The following is a 21,292-nucleotide window of genomic DNA, read 5'->3' as shown; positions in this document are numbered from 1 at the left end:
CCAGCAGGAGACCCCGAGCTCCCTCCAGCCGCTCCTGCAGCCATTCCTGAACTTGCATCTGCAGCTGGACTGCTGGGCAACGGAGAACCAGTTCAGGCATCACCACGCCCTGGGGCAAAGCCCCCTCTGCACCCATCCACACCTTCTTCTCCAAAATGTTCTCCAAAATCCCACCATCAGTCCCCTCCCCTCCCCCTCCCAAACTTTAAGACCCTTCCTCTGGAGATGTTTTTGTTTGGTTTTCTTTAGTTTCCTTTGTTTGTTTCACGTCATTTATGGCATGCTTTATTTTTCTTTTTAGAGTTTCATTAATAAAATATAGACTTTTCCCCTTTTAAATTGTGCAATTCAGGAGCATTAGGGGCATTCACAATGTTGTGCGACCATCACTACTATCTAGTTTCACACTATTTCTTTCATCAAAGTGAAACCTTGGATCCAGAGCGCGCACTCCCCTCCCTCCTCACACAGCTCCTGACAACCACAAGTCCTCTTTCTGTCTGCATGTCTTTACCTCTCCTTGGTGTTCCCTGTCAATGAAACTTTAAAAAAGGTTTCTTTTGTCCCTGCCCACTTGTTTTCAGCTGGGGCTGGTGATTTTTTTGTTTTGTTTTGTTTTCACTTGAAACAGCAATTTATTATTTTTTTTAAGGGGATAACCAGGATGATTAAAGATGTGATGTACAAAATGAAGCACTTTTAGTAACTCTGTGCATAATCTCAGGGTAGACACTGCTCTTCCCCCTGTGACACCACAGCCAGAAGACATAAGGGAGATGCTTAGCTCTTCCTGTGGCAGAAACAAAATCAAACAAATCAAAAAATTAGCAAAAGCCCAGAAAACCTGCTTGAAAGACAAACCACAACCTGGAAAATACATTCCTCATAACCCAAGGTTGGAGAAAGGATTCCCATCCCTGTAGTCCAAAACCCTTTTGAAACGCAGTGTTCTAAACAGAAACAGAACAGGCATGGGCAGTTCCAATGAGAGGCAATGCAGGTGGCCAGTTTGTGTTAGAGATGCTTGACCTCTCAGGTGAAAACACAGGCAGATGGAAACACTGCAGAGAGAGCACCGGTCACCATCACACTGGCGGGTCTTTAGTCAGGTGACAACCAGCCCTGGTGACAATGTAAGCAGGCAGAGGCTCCAGCAGATGCCCTGGAGGGAAGAAAGAAGGGACGCTCCTCTTCAGGACAAGAGGGTGCAGGACACATCAAAGGGCCACAGACGCAGCTCTTCCCCAGAAGTTCTGATCCTTACAGTTCATCCCACTAAAATCCTTACACACCTATTCAAAGATGCCTTTTCAAGGGTGTTCATCACAGCACTGGTTGAAACAGTCGGAATTAAAGCAACACTAATGTTGATGGATAGGGGATGGGGTCCATTCATTCTGGTTCATGTGGATGAATGAATGCTGTGCAGTTGGAAAAGTGGGTGTCTGGTCTCAACCCAATGTCAAGGGAGGCCTCAGGGTGGAAGTATGCAGACCCACTGTCTGTACCCAGGATCCCATCTGCACTACCACATATGTGTGAAATCAATATAGATGTAAATTGATCTGATTGTGAGTGTGTGAGAGACAGAGATGGAGAGAGACATACTGAGAAACACAGAGACTAAGACATAAGCAACAAATCATTCATGACAGTCACCTCTGTGGGTGGAAATTACAAATCTCTTCTCTTTTAGGCAATATTTCAATTTTTTGTACTGCTTCTGTATTACTCTACTAATTTTAAAAGGATTAAAATCCTATCTTAATGTGACCCATTCATTACTCATCTATGGAGTAATTAAAGTACATTAATCCTATTTTTAAAAGAATTTAAAGTCTTCTCAGGACGCAGTTCCATGTCAGCTTCGTGGCAGCAGAGGTTCTCCAGGAGGTCGTGTCTCTTCTGAGTCAGCATCCAATAGAGGTGAGGAAGAAGTACCAGACTTGGACACTGAAGACTACAGTAGATGAGAGATTCTGTTGAAAGAAAATAAGACCTACATTCACAGAGAGTAATCCCATATTCATGGAGCAGAAGGCTTCATTCTACTAAGATGACAATAGTCCACGAATAGATCTAAGGATTCAAAGAATGCCTACCCAAATCCCAGGTGGTGTTTTGCAGAAATTGACAATCAATCTAAAATTCACGTGGAAAATCCAGGGGCTCAGAATACATGAGTGAATCTTGAAAAGGAAAACAAACTTCGAAGAATGGAAAGTCAGATGGAACCCATGGTTAATACAAAAGCACTTTAAGCTGAAGACACCTGAGATTCAATAGATGTAGAAGAAAACCTGTCATGGAAGCCAATTCTCTCCTATCCCTTTGCCCTGTTAAGTTAGGTTGATAAAAAAGCCTTTAACTTTCACCATTTAACATGGTAGTTACTTTTCTGGTTGGCTCCTGCGTGCGTATAAATAAACCATTTCTCTCGTTCATCTCCTCTTTACTTCTGTGGGCACTTTGGGAGGGACTCTGGATGCTGGGGACCTCCTCTTTTCTCACCTTCTTTAGTGACATCTTTTGTCCCTGGTGAAGTGCTTAAAAAAAAAGGCTCATTGGTTTTGGGTCAGATTTGGAACATGTATACCTTTGGAGACCCCCTGGAGGAACAAGGGGGTTCAATACTGCTGGGAGAATTTACTTGTCCAAATGCCTAACAAGACGCTATTTGCAAGTTTGTTTTTTTTTTTTAAAGATCCTTACCCTAAAACAAATACCCTATCTAAACCTCTTGGATGATCAAATAGAAAGAAAAAAGGAGAATCATGTCTGGCCTAAGAACACTTCCTTAACAAAACGGAAGGACAGAATCAGATTCAGAGCAAAAATTAAAATCCATTTATACCATCAATCCTCCCACTTTTTTGTACACTGTCCTCATGTAATCTGCCAGATGGTGCCCTGGAGATGGCCCTTTGCCCGGAACTTGTGCTCATTTTCAGAGCTCGGCCAAGCGGGAGGTTGGTCCCCAGGGCCTGAGAGGGGCTATTTGTGAAATCTTCTCTGCTGAGACCCAGCAGACTGAAGGGAACTGTGTGCTCTGAGGGAGAGAGAGCACACATAGCCTCTGTGGAGGCATCTCTGAGATCATCCCAAAGGCACACAGCTCTAACTCTGGACAGGGGAATTTTTGATTGGCATCTTAGTTGGAAATCTCCTCCTGGATAGAAAGAAGCAGTTTCAAAATGTTGCAATTGGATGGGCAGGTCGGCCTCACGAATTTGTCGATGAGAAGGACACGCAATTCACTGCAGAATTAGGAACAGCCATCCCTGCTCTGCTGACTTCATCTACAGAGAAACAGAGATGCGGCTCTAGGGGGAATTAAACACCGACCAACCCTTCTTACCGACGTCAACGTCCCCACTTTATTCTCCTGTCAGGTCTCTGCACAAAAACTGTGGCTCAGCCCCAAATATCACATACCAATCACCCTGAACCACTCTGTGTCTGTGTCCAACTCGAGCATTAAGGCCTGTGACCGTTACTGTCAAATCGTGTCCCCTCTCAGCCCGTCTCCTGCCATCATCCCAGCCCAACCTCGGTTTCTCTCTCCAGGTCAGCAAGACTCTTCCCACTGGCTTCCCATCAGCTTACCTTGCCCTGCTTCCATTGCTTATTCCCCATATATTACCCACAATGTTCTGATTAAAGTATGAATTGGATCAAGTTGTTCTGCTTTGCAAAATAATCTCATGACTTTCCATTGTATTCAGAAGGATATCCAGAGTCCCTACCAAGGCCCTGTGTGATGCGGTCCCTCACCCGTCTCTGCAGCCTCAGTTCTCACCGTTCTGCTCCAGCCCATCTTCACCGCCCAGATGGTCCCCACCAGGACAGCGGTGTTTGTAACTCCAAGTCTCGTACTTACACTTCTCCTGGTCTGGGAGGCTTTTCTTGTCAGTTACCTACGTGGCTTATTCTTTTGCTTCATTCAGGACTTTGTTCAAATTATTTTACCCTCAGAGAGGACTTATCTGACCACATTATTTAAAATTGCATGCACATATTTCCTATTCAATCATTTTCTCTCCTAATATGCTCTATGTTTCTTTGTGGCAATTATTAGTCCCTTGCAGTACGTCATACATTTATTTGCTTACTAGTTTATTGTCTGTCTTTCTTACTAGACCCATATTCATGGAACCACAAATACCTCTTTTAACCAGTAACTTTCAAACTGCCTTTAAATGAATTCTTTTATAAGATGAGAATTTCAGATGCTTCCACGGGTTGCTTAGGGGAAAAAAGAGAAAGGATTCAGGTTGAACTAGGTTATTAAGGACCTGGGAGTTGGTTATTTATTTTATACATAGTAGTGTGTATCTGTTAATCCCAAACTCCTAATCTAGCAAAAGACCGAGCTGACTACTATTTTTAAAAGATATTTTTTCTTTTTAAACTTGGGTTGTTTGAGAACTCTTTTCTTATTTGTTATTTTTCTTTTATTTTAAAGACTTTTTCTTATTATTTTTTTACATTGAGGTACTGCGAATTGAACCCAGCACGTACTCTACCCCTTGAACTATACCATCCCCTCCAAAGAAAATTATATTTATACTTTGACAATACCATATTGAATTAAGATTTTTTGTTCCATTTTCCCTTCATAGAGTTTATAACTGAGGGAGAGAGTCAGAGGAAGCCCTGGGCCATCCCTTCCTTCTCAGCAGGTCACTACACAGCAGAGGAGCTTTGCTGTCACCAGGCCCAGCTCACCTTTCTGCTCTGAGGGCCGACTCAGGCCACTTCTCTAAACAGCAGCGTGTAAGAAGCAGCAGAAAACCAACTAGCAAGCAACGATGACAAAACTGACCCACCTGCAGTTGGACATCATCTGCTCTGAAACGAACCTCTTAAAGCTCTTCTTCCTATTAGTGGGTGGTTTTCAAAAATATTCCCAAGGACATGAATCTCACTCTATTTTTCTGGATTTCTTGGGCCTTCTATGACTTTAACTGCAGGGTTGATTTTCTGCAGAACGTCTGCAGGGAAGCCAGGCAGAACACGTGAACAGACCCTGCAGGCCACGGCTGAGGTCTCCCGTCAAAACATCCTTGTTGTGCAGAGCCTATGTTCATTGGGCCATTTTCATGACTGCTGTAATTAGTTCTCATCCAAGTGTCCCACCGACAATGTTTCTAGGAAGAATGTGGCCTGACGCAGATGAGCAGTGGGGATGTGGGATGCAGATGGAAGACAGACTGGAAGGAGAGACAGGAAATGTTTCTTCAGGCTTCAGTTTGGAAGATTTCTGATTTTTATATGGACATTAAACTTGTTCAGGCTGAAGCACCATTTGCTGTAATACGGGGTGATGTACACGTATCCCTACAACTTCTAAAAAATATGTTGAAACTGGTCATGCCAGCCTAGGGGACAGACAGCTTAGAGTGACACCTCCGTTCCAGGATGCCTATGATCTCGGGCTCACAAAGAGGAAAAGAATACACATATTTTGCCTGTGTAGTTCTATGTGAAATTATTTGGACCCTTGCTGGATGGTGTAAGATCAGAGATCATGTAGTCTATCTTACGTCACAAAGATGACAATTCTTGATGAGTCAGCAGACTGTTTCCGATGGCCCGGGGTCTGTGCCAGACATTAGCTGTCTAGACAAATACCAGACAGCCCCCCATCCCTCAAGGAGATCACAGTGTGTCGTGGAAGAGACAAATTTAAATAGGTTTTCAAAACAATGTGGTAAGAGGCCCTTGGCATCATGTATACTGTATGTTCAGAGGGGCTCTTGCACTGCCTGGGGCAGGGTTCTGGAAGGTAGGGAAGGTGTCAGAGAGGAAATGCTTTCTGCACTGACATCTGAAGGATTCCAGCAAATCTCTAGACCAGGAGAGTGCGTGCTGGGCACGGGATTCTCGGCAGCTTGCATGTCTCATGCAGATGCCTGGTCGTGTCTAAGAGCACTTGGCACTTAGGGAAGGAAGGTCAGTGAGGCTAGAGGCTGTGGGGAACTAACGGAAGCTGAGGCTGAAAAAAGCAGCAACTAGGTGATGAGAAGGTGTGACGTTAAATCAGGAAGTGTAGACTTCCTCACATAAGTAGCAGGGAATTCTTTGGGGTTTTAAGGAGGAGAGTTACACAGATTAGTCATTAAAAGTGAGCAAAGTGGATTGTTCACTCTAAATAACAGCACTGGGGAGACTAGCAATTGGTGTGAATTAATGCAGTGGGGAGTGAGGGGCAGGGACTTAGTTGGGGGATATTAAGTTATAGAATTGTAGTACTGACGGGGGTGAGGGAGTGGAAAAGTAAAGAAAAACTCCCAGATGTATGTCACGGAAAACAGATGGGATAGTGATGCCATTGTTTGAAGAAGTAAACCTAGATCTGAGCGAGTGTAAATTCAAACATACAGAGCTTGAGATTTTTATGGGCTAATCAATTGGGAATGTCTACTTGTCAATTATAAGTATATTTCTGGGACTGAAATGAGATGTCCTTGCTGGAAAAGATTTGACAGTTAATCAGTGGACAGAGAGCAGTTGAAGCCACGGGAATAAATGCAACCCACTGACAGTTTACCAAAGAAAAGGGAAGCAGGGCACTTCTGGTTCAGAAAATATGGCAGACCAGACACTTGAAGACCCACTCACTGAAGACACATAAAGACGCAGGACACAATGCCGCCAAACTTTTCTGGTTTTTTTACAGGCACCTTTATTGTGGTATGATTCCTGTACAGTAAATTACACATATTTCACATGTACTATTTGATGAATTTGATAAATGTCTACACCCAGAAAACCATCACCACTATCAAGATAGCTAACATTTCCATCACTCCCCAAGAGGGGCACTATTCGAATACCCATATTTATCCCTTCCCATCCCCTTCTCTCCCTGGTAACCATAAGTTTGTTTCTGTATGTCTGTGGGTCTGTTTCTCCTTTGTAGTTAAGTTTATTTGTGCCTTTTTTTAGATTCCACATAGAAGTGATATCATATGGCATTTTTCTCTTTTTCTGGCTTACTTCACTTAGAATGACTATCTCTACATCCATCGATGTTGCTGCAAATGACATTATTTTGTTTTTATTCATGGCTGAGTAGTATTCCATTGTATAAATATACTATTACTTCTTTATCCAGTCAGCTGTCGATGGACATTTGGGTTGTTGCCATGTCCTGGCTTTTATAAATGGTGCTGCTGTAAGCATTGAGGTGAATGTGACTTTTTGAATTAGAGTTTTCTTCTGATATATGCCCAGGAGTGGGAAGGCTGGATCATGAGTTAAGTCCATTTTCACTTTTTAAAGGAACCTCCACACTGTCTTCTCTAGTGACAATGCAGCCCATTTTGTGAAAGCAGAGCCATGCTCAGAAAGTAACGGGTATTTCTAGGGGCCGGACATGAAGCACAGTGAGTGTGGCATGTTCAAGAATCAGAGGGCAGTCTGCCGGCTGGAGGAGAGTGACAAGGGAAGTGTGGTACAGGTAGGATTCAGACAACGTGGGGACATGACAGGCTGGGATAAGGAGCCTGGACCTCCAGTCATCCCTTGTTAACCATGGGGCACTGGTTCTAGGACTCCCCACAGACGTCAACATCCATGGATGCTGACGCCTCTTGTATAAAATGACACAGAACTTGCATGGAACTCATGTACATCCTCCCTTCTACTTTTTTTATATATAGAAACTTTTTTACTGAGATATAGTCATTTTACAACGTTGTATCAAATTCCAGCATACAGCACATGTTTTCAGTTATACATGAATATACACATATATTTGTTGTCACTTTCTTTTTTGCTGTGTCCTCCTGTGTACTTTAAATTATCTCTGGATTACTTATGGTATCTAATACAACATGAATGCTATGTAAGTAGTTGCCAGTGTATGGCAAATTCAAGTGTTGCTTTTTGAAACTTTCTGTTTTTTCCCGAATATTTTCAATCCACAGTTAGTTGAATCTGCTGGATAGGGAGCCCCTAAATACGGAGAACCCCCAAGCTCCTACTTCCCACCTCCTAAATTTCCGCTGAAAGCACTGAAGGGGTCCAAACATAGAAGAGCCCCATCTACCTGCTGGAAACCCTGAGGAATTCCGTCAGCGTATGTAGCACAGGAGAGAAGGCTTAGGGCCAACTAGTGGGAAAGGAGGGCCTGCCTGGAGAGGAAGGAGGAAGGACCGCAGTGGAAGCCAGCTCGTACCCTTACTGGAACTAGCTGATAGCAGTGAGGGTCGCCGAGGAACTGGGGACACGTCGCGTGGGGGGCAATCCTGGCCGCCAGGCACAGGGTTCACATAGCTGGGACCCAGTTTGCAAGATCAAAATAACAAGGAGGGAGAGGGGCTGCCTCAGCCCCGGGATCCTGACAACGGCCAGAGCGCCATGACCCCAGCTAATGCGGCTCCCCTAGTAAGCCAGAAAAAGGAAACTCTGAGCCAAGATATTGCAGATTCCACCGCAGCCACACGGATAACTAGATCTCTAACCTGACAAAATGTAACTACCAGAAACAGGAATCTTTCCTTTTCTCTTCCTTTGGACCTTTATAGGGAGCCAAACATCTTTGACGGAACCACCTTTAATCCGATAGAGAGCTCAATTTTTCAGGAATAAGCACGGAGAAAAAGAGTGGGGTGATGGTTTAAAGCCGAAGTCAAAGTGGAAGCCCATCTGAGAAATGGTAAAAACATGCTTCTCAATGAATTCGAGTTATGGCAAAAAGAAGGAGGAAGGTTAAGGAAATCTCTATTAATATCCATTCAGCATACAAGACTAGCCAGCCATAAAAAGACAGCACATTAAGTTAAGATTTTTTTTTTTTTTTTTTTTGGTGATGAAAAACAATGCCTTAATTTAAAATAAGGTTTGGGCTATGAACAACACACTGAGAGTTGTTGATGAGGAGAACATAAATCTGCATATGGATATGTAAGTGTTCCAAGTCCACCACTAGAAAAAAATTAGCCAATCATGTGTCTAGTTGATTGGGAAATCCCGATAAGTAAATAACTCAGAAGTGGGAAAGATATGGGATTAAATAGTGGTAGTGAGCAATGAAATCCAAGATGTTTATACCTATATTTTCTTTGTTAATGTAACAAACTTAAAGCAACTGTCTAAAAAGTAACAACTGGAGCACACAAACACACACACACACACAATTTGGAACAGCAGAGAGGTAAAATATGCTAAAATTTTCATTATTGAGGAACAGGATCTAATTGATTATTTCATTTTTGAGACTCTTATAGGAATAATGTTCCAATTGCATATAAAGTTACGAACTTAGAAGAGATGATTTATAAAAATTTAGAGAGAATTTTCATTAAGAGGTAATATAGCTTCCAAATCACTGAAGAGAAAATTAACAATAAAAAATTAATTAATCCAGGTAATATGGAGTAACACTGACCATATTTACCACCCTACAGTAAACCACAAAATGGATAAAATATATGAAGCAATGATTTTTAAGACACGTGAAAACGATCATCCACTAGGACCTTGTCCTGCCACCTCTATACCAAGGCTGCTAGCCCTCCTACTGCCATCACCAATGATGTCCACCAGGAGGTGACATTTCCTTCCTCTGCTCCTACTGCAGAGCCAGTCCTGAGTAGTCCTTTTCCAGGTTTTTGGCAGGCAGCTCCCAGAAGTGCTCTTGTGGGCCTTGGTCCCTTTTAGCCACCAGCAAAGGGATCAAGGATGAGCAGTGAGACTCCTTCCTCATCCAAGACCTAGGAACCTATCTGACTTCTGAGCAGCCCTTCACTCTTGTCTGCTGTCTGGTACTCTCCGCCCGGCTTCCCGAGTCCCCGGCTTGGGCAGTCTGCACGCTGGCCAGAGACCATCAGAATCTGTTCCCCCGCCAAGAGGCCACGCATGATCTTGAGCAGGGCTCCAGGCCTCTGGAGCAGCACTGCTTGGACTGCGTCCTGGTCCTGGGCTCGTGAGCTCCATGCCCCTGGCTGAGTCAGTTAACATCTCTAAGCTACAGTTTCCTCATCAGTAAAATTAAGACATAATATGGAAAAAAAAATCAGAATCTGAGGGGGATTAAATTTCTGGTGATTGAAGATTATTTTAATTTTGAATTATACAGCAAAGGACATCATACAATTTTTACTACTTCAGAATTCTAAAGGACAGCTTCTACTATTAAAACTAATACATGCATGTACACACAAACACACTTGCAGACACACTGGCTCTGCTCCACATACATCCCCACGGGCACACACACATGGATTCAATTAACACACACACACACACCCATAACATACACACAACCACACACGTCCTCAGGCCCACACACATACATAACATTCAGAACCACATACATCCCCAGGCATGCGCGCACGCACACACACACACAGTCATGTACCACACACGTCCCCAGGTGTGCGCATGTGCACACACACATCTTACACACTTTGGCGTTATTCTAAATCAATTTACAATTGAGGGTCACAGTGTCCATTGTTTTACCCACTCAGAAGATCCTGACTTTGGGGCGTGAAGCTGGAGTCCCTCCTCTCTGGAGATGATCTTTACCACTTACAGTCTCAGTAGAGCCAACATAACTGCTCTGGACCTTTGGAAGTGCGGGGCCAGAGCATACCTGGGAGCTCACATCCTATACATGTAAACATGTTTAGTGCAGTAGGTTCTAAACTCCTGCCTTTACAAATATACATTCATTACAAGGGGGAAGGCCAGGTTCAAATTTAGAATTCCCAGACACAGGGGAGTCCTGCAAAGAAAGTGAGCGTGTGGGGAGAGCTGATCCCCAGACTCTGATCACTAGCCTGATCCTTTTCTTCCCAATGCTGGGTCCATCCCTTGCCACAAGGGGCCTTGGATGTGCACAGGGGGACACTCAGACCTTACGTCCGGGCTCTGCTCGTACCCTCCATGCAAACAGCTGCCCTTTGGCCTCTCTGTGAGTCCTAGGAATCTGAACTCCGGGGAGAGCCGGTGCAGGCACTAGAAATGGGTCAGGGGCTGCTGAGACAGGGCATTTGGGGTCCTGGGTTTCTAGAGCACGGGATGGAGCCAATGACCATGTCCCCTTGGCCCTGCTAACTCCACCCCATGGAGGGCATGGCCAGAGGAAGTGTCAGGGCCATAGGGACCCTCTGTAGTGCAGGACTCAAGGCAGCGGGCCCCCTTGCCAGGGTCTAAGGGCAGAAGCCCTAAGGAACGGTCTGAGGAGGATGTAAGGTATCTTCATTCCCATTAATTAAAAAAAAAAATAAAAGCATACCACAGGCGTGGGTGGAAAGGGTTTTGTTAGAACAAGGGAAGGCACTTGCCAAGGTCTGGCCATAGAGGGCTGGTGGGTTTGCCAGGTTGATGAGGAACCAACAGGCCGTTAGTCTCCACTGGGTCTAAACACCTCCTGAATTCCTATGGGTGACACTGAAATGCAGTGAGACCTGGAACCCTCTTAAGTTGTTAAAATCTTCATGGTGAGATATTCAACTCTCTCCTCATTCTTGGCTACAAAAGCACGATAAACACAGGCAAGAAACTCATTAGCCTGTTTGTTCTTTCACTATTCGTCTGGCGCTCCCTCTTGTAGGGGTCTTTATCACATCACCCAGGGCTGACCAAGCTCAGGATTATAGCTGATTTTCCGCAGGTGGCATCACTTGCTGGTGACACGAAGCAGGCACGTTAGCCACCTCCCAAACACTAAGTCTCCTCCTGGGGGGAGCCTGCAGACCCCCAGTCTAGACTCTGCACCACGATGCTCCTTAGTGCCACTCCCATGTTGCTCTCCTGGCCTCTAGCTCTGACCAGAACCTCGCTGGATTGTCGATAAATGTCACCCATATACCACGTCTAAGCTTCGGGTCCAGATGTGACCATGCTTCTTATTTTCTTCCCATCGATTGATTGATCTTTGTGTAATCGTTTTGGCAGGAAGGCCAGTACCGCCCTCTTGAGGCCTCCCCAAGCCTCCTATGTCTATAACTGTCATAGCGCCCCAGGGGATTAGGTCTGAAGCCTGTCACTCAGACCCGATGGCACCTGGAGTGACAGGAATCCACTCCTGCTGTGGCTCGATGTGGCCATACAAACGGATCCCACAGGCCCTGACGTCACTTGACTCGCTGCAGGGATGCTCCCACACTGCCCCATTCCCCCCAGAGACAGAGGGCTTTCTGCTTGTTCCCGAAGGCCCCAGCTCCGTGGGGGCACCGGGTCCAGTGGAGCGTCCAGCCTGGTTCCCCGCCAGCCCTTAGGGCCTTGGTGGGGCCTGGAACATCAACTGCCCTCCCCTTAGGGGCCCGTTTGTCCTTTCCAGCCAACAGACCTAGGTCATAAGCACTTTAACTCACCTGAGGGTGTTTTCCTCACTTCAGGGGCAGTGAGGACGGGGCTTCTTCACACTCCAAGTGCCCCAGGTCTGGATGCAGACAGCCTGGCTCTCCCCCCAGTCCTGCAGTTCCCGGCCACACCTGCTGCTGGTCACAGTCTGTGCTGTGTTCTCTTCCAGGAAAAGGGGTGCACTCTGCCCCCTGCCCCGCCCCCACCAGTGGTGGCAGAGGTGGCGGACAGGCAGGTGAGCTGGAGCCTGAGACCGTCCCCGGAAATCAGTGCCCCAGAGGCCGCTGGTGACTAGAGGGACCACAGGGCAGAAGGCAGCATCGGATGGGAGGAGGAGGAAGGTTCAGGACAAGGAGATGAAAGGGGGAACAGATAGCACTGTGAGGACCTCGGCCATGAAAGGGAAGAGAAAAGACAGTGACAGCTGTAGCGGTGTTGGTGTTAAAAGCTGCGGGCTTTTTCATTTAATTTTATTAATTACCATTTCATATAGTGGCATATTTTTATTTGATTAAAGATTAGGTGCCATGTCATATAACAGGATATAGTATGTTATTATTTATTAAATAATACATAATAGTAATATATACTAGCATATTATGTTCTGTTTATTTATTATCAGATAGTATATAATATATATGTAGGTATTTATATACATTATATATAATTCATGCATCTATATAATATATAACACATAACAATGTAGGATTATGATTAATATATTTTATAACAAGATTACATAACAATAATGATGTAATATTGCCCATTGTATGTCTTGGTTCATGACATATTCTCACCTTAGGTGCCTGTCAGAAATATTAATGTATTAAACTTAATATTATAAGAAACAGTTGTGAACCTATCACTCAACATCATAACAGGACTATTGACAGTGACATACTGTGTCTTATCCTGCTCTTGGCCTCTTCTCACAGGAAGTAACCAGCATCCCGAGTCCTGGCTTCCCCTTGCCTTGTGTTACTTTCACATACACAACATTTAAGATCAGTTAAAACAAGTGAACTGCAGGTACATGCAATGAAGTGGGTGAATCACACACTCCATGTTAAATTGAAAAAGTAAGCCCTAGAATGTAGCCAATAGTGTGCTATGCTTTTAACTGTGTATATATGTCAACTAAACTCACTGAATTAAGAACAACTACAGCTAGAGTCCAGGTGGGAGAGGGACAGATAAAAGGTGAGGTGAGCAGGTTTGCTGCAGGTGAGCGAGTTCCTTTCCAGTGACATGCCATTCTCTCTGAAGCAGGAGGCAAGGCCATCTGCTGGGAGTCAGGGAAGAGACAGAGGGAAGGTTAGAGGTGTGCAGAGAGCAGAGAATGTTGACACCACTGAGTGGTAAGTGGGGAAATGTGCTCACTAGAGAAATCCTGGAGGATTGCCTGGCAGTGGCAACATGGTGGGCATTGATTTGTAGTCTTAGAAACCTGTGCTGGGAGAGCCTGCTGCCTGCAGGCTCAGAACAAGTAGAGCTGGGTGAACCGAGATGGAAGTCGGCCTGGTGAGGAACTGAAAAGGTCAAGGCTCAAGGGGGTTTTGTCTGTCATAAAGAGAGTGCTGACTGTGGATGCAGAGCTGGAAGGTGGGGAAGTGGAAGTAAGAGGAACGTGGACAGGCAGGAAAGCAGAGGAGTCAGCGCATGATGCCCCAGTGAGGGTGAAGGGGGGCCAGGGAGGCTGGTGGAGAAGCAGCTGGACGGCTAGAGGAGGGCACTTAAAGGGGAGAGGCTGGACCTGGGGTGGAGACACGCCCGGGTATGAGCCCGTGGGTAGGGTGAATGGGGGATGGCTGGCTCAGGCTGACGGTGAAGAAGACCCTAAAATGAACATGCTGGTGGAGGGAGAATGAACTTTGAAGTCTTGATGGTAGGAGGCGAGGCAATACAGAGCTGGTGGTCCAGGTGCTCCTGACTGAGGCAGATGAGCAGGGAAGCCAGGGGGGCAGGCACTGCTAGGAATGGATCTGGGTTTTCCAGGTGCTCCCACGAGGGGAGGAGCAATCATCTGAAGGGGGAAAGTGAGCACAAGGAGGCCAACCCAGGCTCCTGATCAAACGGGGGTTGTGAGGGGGAAAAGTGTCAACTACAGAGATGGTGGCCCAGGAAACAAGGACCACGGGTGAAGTGAGGGGACACTCAGAGAATAGAGGGAGAAGAGTCTTCTGGGTGTAGTGGGAAGAGAGGCCCCAGGACAAAGGAGCACAGAGGCACAGTGATGAGGATGGACCGGCTCTATGGTGACACTGCAGGGATGGCTGGATCTCTGTCCTGAGGGCTTAGTTTGGGGGGGCTACTGGCCTCATGAGGACCCCCCTTTCAGCAGCCTCGACAGACGCTCCTGTTCCTGAGAGCTGTGTGGCCAACACTGTTCTCGGAGGGGCTCTGCCTCCATCTTCTATCATACTTCCCTGCCCAGCCCCCGACCGCCAGCGAGGGAGCCTGGGCCTCGCAGCTGCTTCCCATGGAGGGAGACAGGCTCCTTGGAGAAGCAGGCTGATCTTACTTTTCTCCGTAACCCAGGTCCTAGCAAAGCGCCAGCGTGGCCCATTCAGAGGCTCAGATACTTACTAAATTAACTTAAAACAGTAGAATAGCAGAGCTGGAGGAAGTGACCACTGAGCTCACAGAGTTCACTGCCCAAACCTCCATTCTACAGATGAGGAAACAGAGACCAAGCAGTGAAGCAGCCTTGGCCAAGGTCACGCTGCTCCTTAATGCTGGCCTGTGTGGGGCATGCCAAGTGATGAGCTGCAGTGAAGGGCCTGAGAGGGGGCTCTGGGGCAGACAGCTTGGGTTCAAGTCCCAGCTCTGCCACTTACTAGCTGTGTGATTAATGACTGTCCTTCCTGTAAAGTGCCACCTCATTGGGTTGTCGTGAACACAGAGTTCCTGGAACAGCACGACAGAGTTCTGTAAGGGTTTGCTGTTGCTTTGGTTACTATTATTATCACCAAGTGAACCCTGAAATGAAGAACAAAGACAGCAAGAATTTTTATTTTAAAGGATTCTAAAATCTGATGATGAATGTTTGATTTAGTCTATTCAAGTCTGCATTTGACCCTTATTAACAACTACACAATGGATGACTTTTGAGGAAATGTTGCTTCATGACTTTAATTCTCACTAACGACACAGGCTATTCAAAAGGAAGCAGCTTTTTTCCAGGAAGAGGGACAAAAAGTTAACAATATCTCGGTACCTCTCAGTCCCCAGTGAATTGGTTGTGACCTGTCAACCCAACTCTGGGGAACTGCCCACTCCTCCTGGGCTTGCTGCACTGCCCCGCGGCCTCCAGGGGGCACTGTACCCCCACACGAATCCAGTCTCTTGGTTCATATCTTTGCTTCAGATCCCTCAAGGACTGCCCAAGTCCCAGGGCCCCATCTGCCCCGCCAGCCTCGCCTGCTGGACTCCAGGACACCATCCTGGGTCTCAACCATCCTCTACTCCTATGCCCGCCCCACTACTCTTCACTTTGTCCTTCAAATGTGGGCTCCTGTGGCTCTCCACCCAGCAGGGGTCTCCCCGTCCTCCACCTCGGGTAACTGCATCGTCCTGCACGGTGCCTAGCAAACCCATGTGGAGTCAGGAAGAATACAGAACAACAGGTGCTCAGAGGGGCTGCCTTTCCCACTGCAGGGGCCCTGGAGAGCTTTCTCCCGGCTGGTTATTCACAGGCGCTGAAGCTGTAGAATCTCGATCTCACCAATTTAAAGGGCATCATCACTAATTACAAAAGCAATCATTTTTTCAGTAGCAAAAGGACAAAAGACTTTGTGCCCCGCACCTCCAACTTTCTTCTTCTGCCTTCAGAGGTGATTCTCACTCTCTGGGCAAGGGTAGAAAGCAACACACAGAATATTATTTTTCAATGTTTTCTTTCCCACTCTGAAGGTTGCTTTCCCAGAACCGATGAAGGCAAGGATGGTTTGGCTTCCCTGGACTGAGGATTCAGAGACGCAGGGGGGGGAGATAATTCAGCATTATTGAACCAAACAGAGACATTAAAAGGTTCTACTCTAAACAGAAAGGAAGCAGGATGCTATACAAACGGGAAACCATAGTTGGAAATGCAATAACGAGTTACAAGACAATAAACATGAAGATGTAAAAAAGAAAAAGTACATCAAAATACAAAAAGGTGGTAATGGAAGACGGTAGCAAGAAAAGATAGATTTTTTTCTCTTTCTTTCTTTTTTTTTTCTCATTATTCTTAGCATGTGTTTGAGCCTACGTGATTATCAGTCTAAAGGAAATAGATATAGTAATGGATTGATATACCTGAAAAAAAAGATAACCACAAATCGAAAGCATACAATAGAGTCGCAAAAAAAAAAAAAAAAAAGAAACAAACTCAAAATGGCTTAAAGACTTAAACATTAGACAAGACGCTATAAACCTCTCAGAAGAAAACATAGGCAAAATATTATTTGATATATATCTAAGCAATGTTTTCCTAGGGCAATCCACCCAAGCAACAGAAATAAAATACAAAATAAACAAATGGTACCTGATTACACTTATCAGCTTTTTCACAGCAACAGAAACCATAAGCAAAACAAAAAGACAACCTATGGAATGGAAGAAAACTTTTGCAAAAGATGAGACTGAGCATGGCTTAAATTCTAGACTATATAAATAGTTTATACAACTTAATAAGAAAAAAAAATAAACAACCCAATCCAAAAATGGGCAGAACAACTAAACAAGCAATTCTCCAATGAAGATATACAAATGACCAATAGGAATATGAAAAAAAGGTTCAATATTGCTAATTATCAGAGAAATGCAAATCAAAACTACAATAAGTTATCATCTCACACTAGTCAGAATGGCCACCATTCAAACATCCACAAACCACAAATGCTGGAGAGGCTGTGGAGAAAAGGGAACCCTCCTACATTGTTGGTGGGAATGTAGTTTGGTGCAGCCACTGTGGAAAACAGTATGGAGAGTCCTCAAAAGACTAAAAAAAGACTTATCATTTGATCCAGCAATCCCATTCCTGGGCATATATCCAGAAGGAACCTTAATTCCAAAAGATACCTGCACCCCAATGTTCACAGCAGCAATGTTTACAATGGCCAAGACATAGAAGCAAACTAAACACCCACTGACAGATGACTGGATAAAGATGTAGTATTTAGATATAGAAGAATATTACTCAGTCATAACAAAGAAGGAAATAATGCCATTTACATCAACATGGATGGACCTGGAGATTATCACACTAAAGTGAAATAACTCAGACAGAGAAAGACAAGTATCATATGATATCACTTGTATGTGGAATTTTTAAAAATGATACAAATGAACTTATTTACAAAACAAAAACACACTCACAGACTTAGCTAAATTAGGAGTTTAGGATTAACAATTACAAACTACTATATGTAAAATAGATAAACAACAAAGATTCACTGCAGAACACAGGGGAATATATTCAGTATCTTGCAACCTATAATGGAAAAGAACCTGAAAAAGAATAGACTATGTATATGTGCAACTGAATCACTATGCTGTATACCTGAAACTAACAAAACAGCTGTATATCTGAAACTAACAAAACATTGTAAATCAACCACATTTCAATTAAAAAAAAGATAAGCTCTAAATACCTTTATTCAAAGAAAATCTTCAACTCTTACCTCTTACAGAAAGTAAAATGGGAAGCTTGAGCAGGACCAAATTATACTGAATGAGAGGTTACATACCTTCTCCAGCACGTGGCCCATGCTACACCCTCACATAGTGTTTTCCTTCAGCTAAGAATGGCCCTTACTGCCCAGGGAGCGAGTCCTCCTGGGACAAGGCCTGTGTGGCAGTGGCCTTCTTGTCACCGCTCCATCTTACCAGGAGGCCAGGATTTTCAGAGGGGAGGGAACACAGAGCTCATACACTTCAGATCTATTTCCTGAGAAAAACTATGGAAAGACCAAATTCACCTGCAGTGTGGGAAACATGAGCAGGACCCCTTAGCAGACTGACAAGCCCGAAGCAAGACGGCCCGATGTTCACATCGGAACCAGAACAACAACCGTCTGGCCCCAGTTAAATGATCACCATCTCACCTGCAATGAACTGTTCGTACTCAGTGTCAGGGATGTTTCTGTTGAGACTTGAGAGATCAAAAAAGTCAGACCAGGGGATCCGGACCTGGTGGATGTCCAGGCTCTGTCAATGGTAGAGGCGGCCCCAAGGGGGTATCACCAGCACCGACTCCTCCATTTTCAGCAGGGTCTTCAGGAGGAAGGCGATGTGGATACAGACGCTCCTACGGAGGCTGAAGCCCTCTGGAGGGTTGACGTCACACAGAAGGTACCTGGCAGGGAGCAAAGGAGAGCGGGTCTTCAGGGCCAGGCCTCTGCACATGAATCCCGGCTTAGATAGAACAGATTCAATGGGAATCCCTGCACAGCACATGGTCTAGACTCAAGACACGTTCACCAGCTTCTGGTTTGTATAGTGGAGGCACTGCCCACCCGTCTCCATGTGACCAATTACTTCGAGTCCGGGAGCACATGCAGAAGACATCTTGGCATCTGTCTAACAACGCTAAGCACCTGACTAGTACCTGAGCACCTGTTCTCCAGGGGCTCTCAAGCTTCTTGGCCTACAGACCCCTGTACCCTCTTAATTACTGAGGACTCCGAAAGGCTGCTGTTTATGTGGGTTAAATCTATCAATAGTTCCTGTGTTAGAATTTAAATAAGAACTTTAAAAAATGCTTATGAGTTCACTTAAAAATAATAACAACCTACTACATGTTACCATTAATACTCTTAAGCAAAAAATAAGTATATTTTTCTAAACAAAAATTATTAATGAGAAAAATAGCAGTAATTTTAATTTCTGCAAATCTCTTTTGGACTGGTGAGAGCTGAATTCTATCTGCCTCTACATTCCCTGTTTTGTGATATCACAGACCAGGTTTTCCCTGGAAATCCCCACAGGAAACTCGGGAGTGCAAGAGTGTGCAAAAGGCAGGTGACATACCGGCATTTCTACGAAAATAGTCTTGCATCTCAGGGGCCTCAGACACACTTTGATAACTGCTGCCCTACCCTAGGCGAGACTCTCCTACACAAGAGCCAGGCAAGGGTCCTGGCTTCTTTAATGAGTTACCGCAGCCACACTCCTCCCTTCTCTGTGTTAATGTTTCCCACAACCTCCATTACCGCAGATGAGGATGTAATCCTCAACTGGGGCCTCTAATCCCAGAAGACTGCCAACTTTGAGAGGGAAGGCCCATCTACCATCCCTACACCCCGCACAGTCTATTTTGAGTCAAGCCCTAGATAACTGCTAATCGGCACTGACCCTTGTCTTATTCCTGAGGTTTACTGAAGGAGCCAACATCTGGATGGAACTGAAATTTCCCTGCAGATAAACAAGGCTGATAAACCACCGCATTCCAACATCTGATTCTGGGGCTCTTCAAAACCCGGATAAGGCCCCGCTTCATAAAAGACAGGTCCTCCGCCTGCCTTTCCTTGGGGTTCTTGGAGGCCACGGCCAAGCAGGGCTACCCGGACTCGCGGTCCCAGCCCCAGTGCCCGAGGGGGAGGAAAGCCCTAGGCTGTACCCCAGCCCTGTCCTCCCCGCCCCAACCCGCTCCCCGGCACCACAGCTCCTCCCCGGCAGCCACACCAACCCGGATCCCACCCCGGTCCATGTCCACTGGCCCCGCCAACGGCGCGGCCGTACGTTTACCGTCTGTGGGACCCCGCCCCAGACAGGATGTCGGCCGCCGACTGACCAGGCCAGAACTAGTCGCCCAGGCGAGCAAGCCGCCAGCCCCAGCAGCAAGCACCGCCATGGTCCCGGGCAGCTGCACACTTCCGGATCCCGCTGCCCGCCCCAGAAGCGCACACCGGCCCGCGCAGAGCGCGGCGCATGTAGCCATGGCAACGCCGCGGGGCCCTCCCCTAGCGCTTGCGTCTGTGTCCTCCCGAGGCTAGACGTGAGAGGGCAGAAATTGCGGAGCCAATGGGAGCCAGGGCTCGGCCAGGACGGGGGCTGGGGGGGGCTTATGGGGCAGTTGGGCGGGGCCGGGGCGGGCGGGGCCGAGCAGACGTCCTCACCTGCAGTTGGCGCCGACCGGAGGCTGGGGCGGTGCTGCCACCAGTGGGCGGGCCGGCGGGGCGGCGGGGCAGCGGGGCGGGGTCACCCTCACCTGTCCGTGTGTGGCTCAGCCTGGGATCCGCGGCCTCCCCTTGCACCGGACGTGGACCCAGGCTTCCGTTGGGCAAGATAGAGGACTGAGCCAAGGCACAAACAGCTGGCCAGTTAGGGCACCTGAAGTGCAGATCCGCCAGGCCCGCTCCTGGCCTTGAATTCGAGCTGCTGGGCAGTTTCCAAGGAGACGGGATCTGTCCCAAGAAGGGAGTTAGGGCAGGGGTGCCAGATGCCGGGTTAGGTGCGGTCTTACAGACGAGCCACGGTGAGAGGGTTCAGAGAAGACCCTGTGTTGGCGGGCCTAGGAATTTGGCGTATGGGGTGGGGATGGTGTGTGCCATGCTCTGTGGCCTCCCCAAGAACTCTCACCCCCAAGCAAGGGACCCTGCTCCCTCCACCATTCACTGCATCCCCTGCCTTCCCCAGCACCACTGCCCCTGCCCCCGGAGTGTCCCATGACCTCTCCCCACACTGGGCACTGTCCCTGTTACAGGTACTGAGGTCCTGGTGGTTCCAGCCATAGGGTGGGGGCTGTATCTGACCAGTTAGGATGCCTGGAGCCTTGTATGAAACCTCAGAGCATAATGCAGACGTGCACAGAGGCCCCTCAAACAGGATTCCCTGCATGGCCCTCCCACCATGGACCCACAGCGCAGCTGCCACACCAGGCCAAGCCTGCTGGAAGACCGCTGGTCCCTCTCATCCTGTTCCTGATCAAGAGTGCACCACCCACACTGCTGGGTATTTAGGGGGCCTTAGAAGAGCAGCTGGTATT

The 21,292-nt window shown here is 46.6% G+C and overlaps 1 long non-coding RNA gene across 1 annotated transcript; it reads right to left on the bottom strand.

The window, feature by feature from the left end:
* Positions 1-334: 334 nt before the first annotated feature.
* LOC141576136 (uncharacterized) lies at positions 335-20,236 on the bottom strand. The gene is made up of 3 exons (XR_012504367.1): positions 20,053-20,236; positions 18,411-18,661; positions 335-1,979 (listed from the first exon to the last, which is right to left on the bottom strand). It is a non-coding gene; the product is annotated as an uncharacterized LOC141576136 (long non-coding RNA).
* Positions 20,237-21,292: the final 1,056 nt, after the last annotated feature.

This window comes from Camelus bactrianus, chromosome 36 (assembly GCF_048773025.1).
Source record: "Camelus bactrianus isolate YW-2024 breed Bactrian camel chromosome 36, ASM4877302v1, whole genome shotgun sequence".
In the NCBI taxonomy this organism is placed as follows: domain Eukaryota; kingdom Metazoa; phylum Chordata; class Mammalia; order Artiodactyla; family Camelidae; genus Camelus; species Camelus bactrianus.
This window is presented reverse-complemented; position numbering and strand designations above follow the sequence as displayed.